The sequence below is a fragment of the Pteropus vampyrus genome, unplaced genomic scaffold (genome assembly GCF_000151845.1).
Source record: "Pteropus vampyrus isolate Shadow unplaced genomic scaffold, Pvam_2.0 Scaffold36, whole genome shotgun sequence".
NCBI lineage: Eukaryota > Metazoa > Chordata > Mammalia > Chiroptera > Pteropodidae > Pteropus > Pteropus vampyrus.
In genome coordinates, this window is record NW_011888817.1 from 11,105,832 (window position 1) to 11,118,791 (window position 12,960).

At 49.1% G+C, this 12,960-nt stretch overlaps 1 long non-coding RNA gene across 4 annotated transcripts in view; it reads right to left on the minus strand.

Annotated features, from left to right (window-relative positions):
* LOC111738205 overlaps positions 1–10,916 on the minus strand; it is a 93,905-nt gene extending 82,989 nt beyond the window's left edge. For all 4 annotated transcript variants that reach the window (XR_002779766.1, XR_002779767.1, XR_002779769.1 and 1 more), the window contains exons 1-2: positions 7,554–10,916; positions 6,665–6,911 (exon numbers count right to left, since the gene is read on the minus strand). This is a non-coding gene — a long non-coding RNA (uncharacterized LOC111738205). The remainder of the gene's footprint in view (positions 1–6,664; positions 6,912–7,553) is intronic.
* Positions 10,917–12,960: the final 2,044 nt, after the last annotated feature.

The window sequence follows — 12,960 nt, forward strand, 5'->3', positions numbered from 1 at the left end:
AAAATCAAAGGATGCACTGAGCAAAAATAATTGGTGTACTAAATTTTTTCTAAGCCAGCAATATTTAAACCGAGACATAAAAGATGAAGAGGAGTTGGTCAGATTCGAGGGAGCTGTGTGAGAATGTTCCAGACATAGGTAATAGCCCATTTGAGGAGAGGAAGGAGACAAACCCAAATCTTTCTAGAGTCTCGGAGATAAATCCATCATCTGCAACTAGAGCTTGCAAGACGGAGCCCACTTTCTCCCCAAGCCCTGAGAGGCCCAGGCCTAGCCCAACTGCAGCCTCCAGGCATAAGGCCACCTGTGATTACACGGCCTGCCTCCAGCTCAACGCCAGCCCTAGAAGAGAACCTGGAGCCAGGTGGGGTGAGGGTTGGTGGGACCCATGGATTCAGCCCTGGGTGGGAAAGCATAGGACTTTGGTCAGCTCTAGATCAGGGCCAAGTCCAAACAAATCCTCCAAACTTCCCTGCATTTTCCCTGATGTCTGGCAATAGCACCTTTGGGGCACATGGACAGGAGGGAACAGCCTTTAGATACCACAGTGCCAGCTGCCCTTCTAAGCCAGTCTGGTCAGAGGTTTCACCTGGTGCCAAGGTCAAAACCTCATCTTGTGCTCCAGTTGTGGGTCTCTGGCCTCTGATCCTGATCTGCAGCCCTAACACCCTTTGTGGCAAGCCAGTCCATGTGCGATTGGGGACAGCCCCCCTCCTGTCTGGGCTGGGCCCTGTCCTGAGCCCTCTGCCACCACAGCAGTGGTATGCTCATTGTGGGGTTCAGCACCACCCCTACCATGCTATTCCCCAGGAAGCCTCCCATCATCTACCTAGAGGCCTGAACTGTTCCTTGAAGACCCTGGCCTTCACCCATTTAGACTATTGCCACAGCTTCCTGTCTGGACTTTCGGCTTCCATCATCCTTCCTCCTGTAGCCAGAGTGATCTTTCTAAAACCACAAATCTGATAGTGTTCCTTTCCTACTTCAAACATTTTTGTGACATTTCCATTGCCCTTAGGGAAAAGTCTAAGCTCCCTCATAAAAGTCAGACAAGTTTTGCACCCACATCCGACTTCCCCCCACACACTCTCATCTTCCAGAAAGATCTGTAGACACCCTAAACCTTTAGCCTGAGTGCCCCTCCACCCAATCCGGCAGAACGAGACCTGGCAGCAGAGAATACTTCTCTGCTCTGATGGTGGAGGCTTCAAGAGTCAGGGAGCTATAGCTAAACCTGGACCTCTGCTGCCTCCCAGAGGCTGAATGGAGCAGCACCGGCAGGTAAGCTAGTCTTGCAGCAACCCAGAGGCAGAGTCCATGTTCCCAGGACTCATCAAAGCTGAGGTCCAGTGAAGGGGCAAGCCAAAAGCAAGGGCCTCAATCAGTGGTGATAATGTCAGAATCCAATCTAATGGGTCCTAAGCACCCTTCTGTTATGCATCTGTCATAATACTTAGTAAATTACCTGTTCCTATGTCTGGCTCCCCACCTAGACCCTATAATCTGAAGCTCAAAGTAATCCCACGCCCTCCGCTCAGCCAGCTTCTGCAGCCTGTCAACCCTTTTCCACTTTTTCCTCCTTTTCCCAAACCCCTGGGTCCTTGGGAAGCATCCCAGGACAAACACCGCCAGGACAACTTCAGCCTCTCCACATTACCCCCTCCACCGCCTGCCCGAAATGGTTCCTGCTTCTCCTACCACCACTGCCACCCACCCCATCACATTTGTTTGCTCATTCATTCATTCACTGAATACTGAGAGACTCATAGGTGTCTGGCACTATGCTAGACCCTGGGGTGTCAGCAATGAACAGACAGACAAGATCCCCATCTCATGGAACTAACCTTCTAATTGGGCAGGTGAATAATCAGATAAATGAATGAGGTAGTCTCAGGTAATGATACACTGAGTGATGTGTTACAGAGCACTAGGAGGATGGCAGCGGGGAGAGAAATTGGTAGTCAAGGACGGCCTCTCTAAAGCCAGGTGTGATCATTTTAAAATATACCCACAAATTCTTTTAAAATACGTCCATTGCCTCCAAAAAGTAGAATCTAATTTCCCTCTCCATAACCCCCTTAATTCAAGCCGTACTTAGTGACGTGCTCTAAGGAAAAGAATGTGGCAGAGGCGATGGTATATTGACCATATATGACTTCCAAGATAGGGCATAAAAGGCATTGAGGATTCCTCCTGTCTCTCAGTCTCTCTTATAGATCACTCGCTCTAGGGGAAGTCAGATGTCACGCCATGACACTCAAGCAGCTCCACGGAAAAGCCTGCATGGCTGGGAGCTGAGGCTTCCTGCCAACAGCCATGTGTGTGTATCATCTTGAAAGTGGATCCTCCAGTCTCGAGCAAGTTTTCAGATGACTGCAGCCCATGCCAACATCCTGACTGCAGTCACATTAGAGACTCTGAGTCAAAACTACCTGCAAGGCCACTCAGGGCCCATTCATCCACTAGACACAGCTGGCACACTGCCCAGGGCCCGCAATACTTTTAGGATCCACAAAAATGTCTTGATTTCTGTTAGAATTAGGGGAAAAAATGATTTTAAGTCAACGAAAATGTAATATGTAATATGAATGTATCCATCTTTATACCAATGCAAAAGGCGCAATGCCTTTTATGTTCTGTCATGAAATATAATATTCACATTCTTTTAAGAAAGAAGGGGCCCACAAAGGCAAAAGTGCCTAAGTCTTATGAAAGTCGTAATGTAATCCTGAAGCTCCTCTCAAATTCCCGACCCACCGAATGGTTCCGTCTTTGAGATAATAAATACTTGTTATTTTAAGCTACTAAATTTGGGGGTCATTTGTTACATGGCAAGACAGCATGAATATATTGGCCTTGTGAAGATTCGAGGTCAGAGGACTGAAGACAGGGAAGAGCAGATGCAAAGGTCCTGGGGTAGAAGTAATCTTGGCATGTTCGGAATGAACAGGAAAAAGTTACTCACCTGTAAAATGAGAGTGATGACTGTCACAGCTCCTCGCTGCATTGTTTTTTGGATTAAATGAATAGTAGTACAAAGCTTCCTCTTGGCCTCTCTTCTTCTTCCCACATCTCACTTGGACCTGATATAGGAAGGCCTGAGCCATCCTCTTAGCAGCTACCTCGGTCACTCCTGCCCCTGACCTCCACTGATGCATTCAGCAGTGTGGGGTCCAGAGAGGCTTCCAGATGGGATTTAGAGCTGGGAAAAGTGTTCCACAGACGGGAATGGGAGAAGGACTTCAGGTTTTGCACCTCTCCCCTGAAATCTCTGTCTTCCTTTCCTTTCACCCACTTGCTAACTTACACAGATCTGGCAAGAGTCCCCTACAATCCTAGAAGATTTCTGATACTCGAACAAAGCTCCTTTCCATTGAAAACCTACCAATTGCCCACACATCCACCTGTGCTCTGACGAGGCAAAACAGGGCTATAGCCCAAGGTCTCAGCCACAGTGGTGGCAGAGGGTCAAAATTACTTTACACACACACACACACACACACACACACACACACACCCTTATTCTGAAGCCTGAACTCTCCTTTTCCTTAAGATAAATCCTTTACATGGGATCACAGACAGGTTAAGAGTGAGCTTGCTAGTCAATGGTCCATGGACTGGCTGGGTTGAGAGGACATGTCCATCACTGCTTGCCACACTCACTGCCCCTGCCAAGTAGACACACCACATTCTATCATGGAAATAATAATAATAATAACAACAACAACAACAATAATAATAAGCAGTAGTAGGAGGGTGCTTCCCCTATACCAGGCACTGTCCTAAGAACTTTCCGGGCACATGATCCTCATAGCAACCACATAAGGAGTGTAGTATTATTACCTCCAACGGTGAATTGAGAGCACAGAAAGGTGAAATGACTTGCCCAAGGTCACACAGGGAAGAAATGGGAATTTAAACCCAAGCAATCCATCAGCAGAGTGCAGATTGAACCATACTGGCCTGTGTACCCTGCCCGCCCAGGCCACAGCCATCTGGACTCAAGGGTGGCCAGTTCACAGAAGAAGCTAAGTCAATCAGTTGCTCCTTCAGCTAGACCGATAGGAAAGGGCACAGAGGCCAAAAGGAGAAGCTGTCACCACAAAGTACCAGGGACAGAACAACCTTTAGGGCCAGGTGTCAGAGAGGACAGAGCAGCAGTGCCTGCAAGAGCCAAGATGAGAGGACCAGAAGCTATCAGGAGAGGGGACTGGAGACAACCTCGATCCTGCCGGCCCCTGAGTTCCAGGCTATTGGAGGCCTGGTGGTCCAACAGCTCCTGTCCCTGGAGATCCAGACCCTGCTGAATCTACAATAAGTCCCCTTCATGGAGCGTGTTTGAGAAAGTCTCCCATCCTGGCTCTCAGAAGAGCTCTGGCCAGAACATACTGTGTGACTTTGGGCAAATTACCTAACCTCTCTGAGCCTCAGACTACTCTAGGAAATGGGATTTTGTGAGAATTCAAATAGTAACCGTATGTGAAGCAGCTTAGGAGGCAGCCAGCATATCATAGGTGTGAGGTAAATGGTAGAGACTGTCAGGATATTTTTGGTGCTTTTCTCCTCACCCCTACGCTCCTGCTGAACTGAATCCTGGGTGAGAACAATTTAGACTCAGGCTAGGCCCTGGCAGCAGGTGGCCAGCAGGGCCCTAAGTGAGTGGTACCACCCTAACTGGACTGCCCTGGATGCCACGAGCCCTGTGTGCCCCATCTGGGAAGAATACTGCTGTGGAGCCCCTGCATCAGCCTTCTGCACCCCAGCTCCCCTCTGCAGCCCTGACTGCCCGGCCCTCATCAACCCCCTACCCTGCCCCCAAACAACAGCTAGAGTCCGCTCTATTGTTTTTCTTTAATAAACTTATTTAGGCATAATGTCAAAATTACAAAGACCGTTCAGAGAGCTCCCTTGTGCCCTTCACCCAGCTTCCCCTAAGGTTAACATCTTGCATAACCATGACATGTGTCTCAAAACCAAGGGATCAAAATTGTCACAATACTGTAAACCAAACTCCAGATGTGCTCAGACTCCAATTCCACTAATGTCCCTTTTCTGCTTGATTGTTAAATTTACTGAGCATTCTGTGCCAGCATAGAGACATTGCAGGCCCAGCCCTGCCCTCAAGGACTCATGGCCTGGGGTAAAGGTGGGTGGGGAGCAGAGAACAGATATGAGAATGAGACAATTGCCCTTCCACAAGATCTAGATAGAGTAAGGAAGGCTTGCAGGGGGGACAGAGGGGAAGCCCTTGGTTCCAGTGGGGGAAGGGTCCCAGTCTGAGCTGAGACTTGAAGGGCAAGTAGTGTTTGCTCCTTCTTCCTCCTTCACTACCTCCAGTAGTCAATGCTCTTACCTTGCTACTGGCCCAGAGTTTACTGCAGGCCCATCTCCCACTGACTTCTCAGTGAAGACAAAGGCCAAATCACAGAGTGAGTTAAGGCCAGGTACTCTGGAGGCAGACAGGGGCCAAATACCAGCCGTATTGCTGTGTGACTCTGAGCAGGTGACTGACCCTCTCTGGGCTTCAGTCAGTCTCCTTGCTCTTTCCCTCCATCTCTCTCCATCTCTGTTTCAGACCCTGCATTTCAGGCTTTCTATCAGAAACAGTGTCTTCCTATCTCCAGTTGATCTCACCTCGGCCTCTCTTCACCATGGCCCTCCCCCCCATCCCAACCCCTTGAAGTCTCATTAATTTTGAGAGCTTGTCTTTATGGATTTTCCCGCCCGGCCCTGTCCTGGGGCTCAGAGAGCTGTGTAATTATCCACTTGGAGCCAAAGGGAAGCTATAACCAGTTCTCCCTCTCTCCTTTCCTGCCTGCTTCACTCTCATCCATTTCTCTCAAACATCCCCAGGGAAGGCGATTACGGAGGGGCCTGCTGGGTGAGGAAGGCTGGGCATCCTCATTAGCTTGTAAAAGTTCAGAAAGAGTGAGTGGGGGGCATCTCTCCAGCCTCCCCCCAGTCTAAGGTCCTGAACCCCCAGGCCTAGGTCCTTTTGTCTGTCCTGAACATCACGCTTTGTCTCCACCCAGGAGGTCTCTTTTGTTCAGCCAGTTCTCTCTAGGATATCTACCTGGGTACATCTCACAGGCCCTCAAACCTAACAACCCAAACCTGGACACATCATTCCTTCTACCAGACCTGCTCCCCTACCCCCTCCTTCCTCCTGCTCCCCTTCTCCACTCCTAATCTTCTGAAGCACCAGCCACCCAGGATCTCAGTAAGACACCGACATCATTCTTGCCTCACTCCCTTGGCTAATCAGCCGCAACCATCCATTTCTCTGTTTACTTCAGCCCAGTTTCCATGTCCTAAAAGTCACCCGGGAGCTGGCCCCTTCACCTGGATAGCCTGTGGTCCCTCAAAGTGGCAATGTCCCAATCTGACTATATCATCTTGCCCCAAAATTTCCCCGCCTCTATCCATGGCACCCCCCACTTCCCATCACTGATACAAGCTCTTCACCTCCTCCTACTCCCCCCACATGCAGCCAAACAGTCCCCATGCTATGACAAGAGAATGGGCTTTGGAGTCAGTAAGAACTTAGTCAGTAAGAGCTGAGTTACAACCCAGCTCCATTATTCCCTAACTGTGTGACTTGGGACAGATCACTTCACCTCTGACTCTGTTTTATCATCTGTAAAATGGGGCTAAGGGTACTCACCTTGCAGGGCTGTTGGGAAGGTTGGTTGAAAATGTCCAGGATTACAATCTCAAATGACTAAGGGCCAGGCAAGTAACATATATGAGTGAGGGGGCCCGGTGGGATCTGTGGCAAACTGGAGAGTGGACGCCCCATCGAAAGGGGCAGCTATTCGTCACTCCAGCTATTGATATGGGCTCCATTTTGCCAGAACTTCCAGTTTTTCAAGTGCAGCTCTCAGTCACGTCTTCACAGGAAATTTCCAGATCTGTATATGTTGGCAATTAATTGAAGTGTTTCTTTAGCATCATGAAGGCCAAACAAAACATTTGCCTCCAGGTCACTAGTTTGTACTCTGATGTATACAAGGAGTTGGGCCCAGTACATGCTCATAGCAAAGTCAATAAACATTCATTCCCTTCTCTGCCCTTTTTATTGATTCTCCCAAAATAAAAGAAAAAAAAAATGTCTCTCCAAGCCATTCCTCCCATTCCACTCCCATCATCATCATCCTCATGCAGCCCTCCTTGGCCATCAGCCACAAGCCCTGTCCACCCACAGACCCAGGCAGGGTGCTGAGCACCTCACCCAAGATGCCTCCCTCTCCTCCCCAGTTAACTGGGCTCTTTGCTTGGGTCTGATGCTTCAGAGTTGACAAACCCTCTTGCTTTCATTTTCTCATTTATCTTTTTAATAACCTATAAGGTAGTTATCATTGACCCCAACACCCAAGAGAGGGAAGAGGGGTCCAGAGGGCATAAGCCGATCAGCAAATACTTATTAAACACCTAAAACTGTGTACCAGGCTCTGTTAAATGGCAAATCCAAGGTTACACAGAGTATCCTTGGTTGCAAGTGACAGAAACCTAAATTAAACAGGCTCAAGCAAAGGGACAATATAGTGGCTTACCTGCATGCAGGAAGGAAAACGAGTCAGTGGGCTTCGAAGATAAATGGAGCCCAAGACACGAATGCTTTCTAAGCACTCCCTGGCTCCTGTCTTGTTTCTGCTTCCTTTTCTGAATGTCCTAGAATCATTTTTCTCATCCAGCAGAGCAGTATTTCCAAACAGCAGGCCACCAGCCAGCCAGTCTAGAGCCTCATTACTCACTGTATTTATCATCTAATGGATAGTCTCCTTGTCCTATGTTCAAAAGTCTCGGGGAAGGACACTTAGGAGATCAGCATGGATTACATTGTCACATTGGGCCAATCAATTGAGCAAGGCAAGTATAACCGATGAGCTCAATTTGGGGCCAATCTCATCCCTGGGCCAATCAACAGTCAATGAGACAGCAAGCTCTGTGAGGAGGTGTGAGTGGTTAGAGTAAGGATGGGAGAATTCTGCAGGAAATTAGACTGCTGTCTGTTCAAACAAGAGATATCTTAGTTTGGGCTCTTCTAAAAGGCAAGTCTGAGACGTGGATTTGCATGCAAGTTGTTTATTTGGGAGGCGATCCCAAGAAACAGCAGCATGGAGATGGGAAATGAGACAGAGAAGGGAAAGAAGTTGATAAAGAATATGTAATGGAGCAAGTTACCTCCATGGGCAACTGAGTTTAATCCTGCTGGGGACCTCTGGGAAAGAGGAGGACGTAGGCCTCACGGTTATCTCATCCGAAGGGTGAGGAGGCTGGAAGATTCATCCCCTAACTTCCATCAGTTATTGATTGAGGGCTATTCTCAGGGGGGCATCAATTCACTTTTCTACCCCTCCTGAGTAAAGTAAATGGGAAACACTTTGGCTCCACAGGCCAACTTATCTTGTTCCCAAGAACCAAAAGTTTACTCGCTTTTGGGAACAGTAGTTTTGATGGTTAACTGGGGGGAAAGGGGTACCAGTGCCTGTACTGCCTTTGATCTGCTGCATTCGGAAGGGAGCCTGGCGGTGAGGGCTGGTCTCCAGAGAGAATCCAACCCCCATTAACTCCACACCCATTAATAGGGAAAACAGGCAGGAAGCAGAAAGACCAGGATCTTCTCTTCAAGTTGAGGTTGAGGGAAGAGTCAGTCTGAGCCAGAAGAACATGTTGAAGACGATGACAAGAGTCAGAAATACCTGGGCTGAGGACTGGGGGGACATAGAGAGCACAAATGGCAGTCTACTGGTTCCTTCCCTTTTGTCTAAGCATCTCTTTCTGACTCCTGGAAAAAGTAAACTCTTCTTTAGCTCTGATCCCTCTGCCCACTGCTCTGCCTTTCTCCCTCCCTTGCAAGCTTTCGGCAAAGGTGCAGTCTGCTTCTGTCCCCACCCCTCTGCTGAATTACTTTGGCAAAAGTCACCAGGGATCTCAACTGGCCTCTGTGTAGGTGAGTTTCCTGGATGGCTTTTTCATTACATCCTCCAATACCACCACCCCTCGCCCCCTGACCTGGTTTCTCTGTCCCTGGCTGTTCTTTCTCCTCCACAGGCAACTCTTTATTGGCTGCTTCCCAAAATGCCAGTGCTCCCCAGACTTCTGCTTATACCCTCTTCTCTTCTCACTCAGCACACTCTCCCAAAGCTGCCTCATCCACTCCAGTGGCTCCCACCACCTTCTTGGGGCTGAGGACTCCAGCCATTGCTGCCACTTGCTGACTGTGGACAGCCCACATGGCCGTCCTCCACACACTCCTACTCGGCACATGCTGCTCTGAACTCACTAATTCTCAAACATCTGGGAGGACCCTATATGTCACCTTCCCTCTTCCCTTGGACAACCTGCTTTTCCTCCTGTATGACTCACTGTCATCAGTAGATCCATCACCTGCCAACTCACCAAAATTAGCCGCCTGGGAATCATCGTGGGTCCTCCTCCTATCTCCCCCTGCATGCCTTCAGATCCCAAACACTGCCAATTGTAGTTATCTACTTTCCCAGGTCCATCCCTCAGGCTCATCTCCTGCCTAAATCGTTGCGATCCCTTTCTCACTGGACTCACATGCCTCCTCTCTCTCGAACAGAGGGAGCTTTCTAAACATACAGTCGATACTCATTTTTCATGGATTCCATGTTTGAGAGTTTGTATATTCACTAAAATTTATTTATATTAACTCTTAAATAAATACTTGCAGTGCTTTTGCAGTCATTCATGGACATGCACAGAGCAGTGAAAATTCTGAGTCACCTAATGAGCATGTTCCCGGCAGAGGTTGAACAAGGCAAATGTTCTGCCTTCTTGTTTCGGCTCTCATACTATGAACAAGTGTTCCATTTTGGGTGGATTTATTGCCACTTTGTCACATTTTTATGCTCTTAGAAAGTGATTTTGCTATATAAACTGGCCCCCAAGCATAGTGCTGCAGTGCTGTCTGGTGTTCCTAAGTATAGGAAGGCAGTGGTGTGCCTTAGGGAGAAAGTATGTGTGTTAGATGAGCTTCGTTCAGGCACAAGTTATAGGGCTGTTGGCCATGAGTTCAATGTTAATGATTCAACAATGTATATTAAATAAGGTGTCTTTGGACAGTTACACACATAAAACAAGGTCATGTTTGCTCAGTTGACAATAATGTTGCAACCAGAGGCTCGCAAGAACCCAACCCTGGTTTTTTTCCCACTCTGGCAAAGTTTCAGTACTTGCTAATTCAGTGTTTGTGGTGACTTGACACAACATAACTACAATGAATAATGATAATTGACTGTACCAATCTGACCAGGTAGGTAGCTTCCTTCCTGCCCCCAAGCTTCCCTCTGCACACAGATAAATCCAAACTCCTGAATATAGTGTTCCAGGTCTTTCATGGTCCAAAAGGTCCTTGCTGGCCTTCCAGGAACCTTATCTTTTGGTGCCCCCCGCCACCACCACTCACCACCCCAGTCCTCTCTCCAAAGCTCTTTGATTGCCCTTCTCTGGGGTCCTCTGCACACTCTGTGCCCTCTGCCTCAAAGGCCTCTCCTCCTCATCTCCTCTTGGTGAACTCCTACACATCCTCCAAGACCCAGCTTCCACGTCGCCTTGTCTGGGTCTGGGTCTCCCTCTGGCAGAACCTGACACTCCCTTCTCTGTTATATGTCTCATAGTGCTTCTCATAATCTTGCACCTGATCCATTTGTGTGTCTCCTCTCTCCTGTACTTGGCAATAGTTTTTCGGGGAAAACGTGGAGGAGGGATAGATGCGCATGACTCTCTTTGCAGGGCGTGTGTGTTTTATATGTCATTCACTCAATAAAGATAAATGGAGGCCTAACGTGGTACCGGGCACCAGTCTAGGTACCAGGGGTACCGCAGTGACAAAACAAAGCACTAGCCCGTGTGTATGCAACACCCTGCCCATAGTGTGGCCTGTGTGTAAGAGTGTATACATGTGGAACTATGTTGAGCTTGCTGTGGACCTGTGGTGTTTGTGGCTCTTGGACACACCGTCCATTGAATTCCAGCCCCATGTGACTACTGATAAAGGGCATCTTAGAGTTGATTAGGCCAACAGGCTGTGTCTATGCACTAACGAGAAACCCTCCTGGGGTGCTCCCCACCTCTCCAACAGTCACCGCCTGGTCTGGGTTTTGCCTTTTTAACCCAAAGACAACATCTATCCACATGGGATTTTTCTCTGGTGAGTGTGTCTGTCTCCCCCTCCCTTCTCTGCCTTCCCTACACCTCAGAGAGAAAAAGAACAGAAATAAGGAAAGGGGGGAGGAAGTCGTTTTTTGTGAGTACTAGCCATGTGCCAGGCATGCACAGGCAGTTCACATATGTCAGAGGTAGTCACAGAAAGGGTTTCCTTTGTGCCGGGCACTGTCCTAGCACTGTACCTCTGTCGGCCGGGGTGATCCGCACACCAGCCCAACGAGGTAGGTGATGTTACTGGCCCACTGTCCAGATAAGAAATGGAACATTGAAGGTAAGGAAGAGACAGAGCTGGGATTCAGGCCACACGGCCTGTGCTCCGTCACTGCACTGCATCACACTCTTTGTCGTCACGGGATACCTCACGGGCATGACATGGCTCATTGTACAGCAGAGAATCAGGGAGATTGGCCAGATCTAAAAGTAGCAGAGATGAGATTCAAATCTAGGGTTATGAGACTCCAGATGCAGGGGTATAGAGCTGATGCAGAGTTTTGAGGCCCAAATGCAGAGGTCCCTTGCCTTAAGGCAGTTCTTTGAAATACCTCCCCCATCCAATGCGGGGGCACCTTCTCTGGACAGGACTTGTGCAGTCCAGCCTCTTCCTGCTGGAGATTGTCCCCAAGGACCTTCTTACATCAGTGTGTCTCTGGGCCCCTCATCTGCGTGCCTGCCCCAGGCTGGGAGATGGTGTCCATTTTCTTCTGATCCTCTCTTCTTCTGTGTAGCCCAGAATGAAATACAGCACCTGGCACACAGCGATGTCTCAGTGATGATTCTTGAATTTTAAACAAGAGTTAGCGGAAAGGCCAATGTGTATGGTTTTGGAAATAGGGAGCAGCCCCATGGGGTGGAAGGGCGGTGATCCATGCAGAGTTTGGGAATGGACTTGTGTATGTTTGGGGACAAGGTGGGGCTGTGTGTGCAGGAGAGAGGATGGCTCTCCACGCAGCCTCTCATGCACTCAGTGTTGGGGTACAAAGACGGAACTAGATCCTGGCAGAACAGGACGGCAGAGAATGGGGAGGCTGTTCCATGATTTCTCTGCAGTCACGAGAGGCTGTGCAAATACTAGACTTACCAGCTGGTAATCAAGGTCAAGCAGGTGAGTTCCTGGGGTCAGGGGCTGGTCCATTTTATGTTTGTTTAACAGAAGAAAGATCCTCCCCGGAAAAGCTTGATTAAGATCAGCTATTCCAATACAGTCTGATGATGCGGAAGCTCAGAGTCATGGGAGCCCAAAGATGGGGCCTGAGGCCACCTGGAGCAGTGCAGTCAGGGAAGTCTTCTTGGAGGAGTAAGCCAGATGAGGAGAAAGGTGAGAGAAAGGCATCCAAGTGGGGGCAATTGATGGAGCAAAAGCATTTAGGCTGGAGACAGGGTTTGGGAGTCCCGGCATTTCCAGAGGTGACTGAAGCTGTGAAATGGAGGCCACTGAGGAGCAACCAGAGAGGAGAGTCTGGAGAGCAGGGAGCCCCAGAAAGTAGCAGTGGGGAATTTCCAGAATTTGGGAAATTTCCAGGTTCCTTCCACACAAGGCCAGGGACGAGGAGGCAAGCAGAAGGTCAGAATGGACCTGTGGTTCTCTCCTGAGAAGATGCTAGGATTCTGGGCTCAGCACCCTGGGAGGAGTGAACCCCTAAGTTTCTGAGCCATTTGGGGAGGCTGGGCCCAGCCAATGGCTGTGCTCGGTGCAGCTCCTCCTCTTCCTAGGCCAACGACACACCCAGGCTGCCTGCCGACTTGCGGGCTCTCGTCTGTGACTTGCAG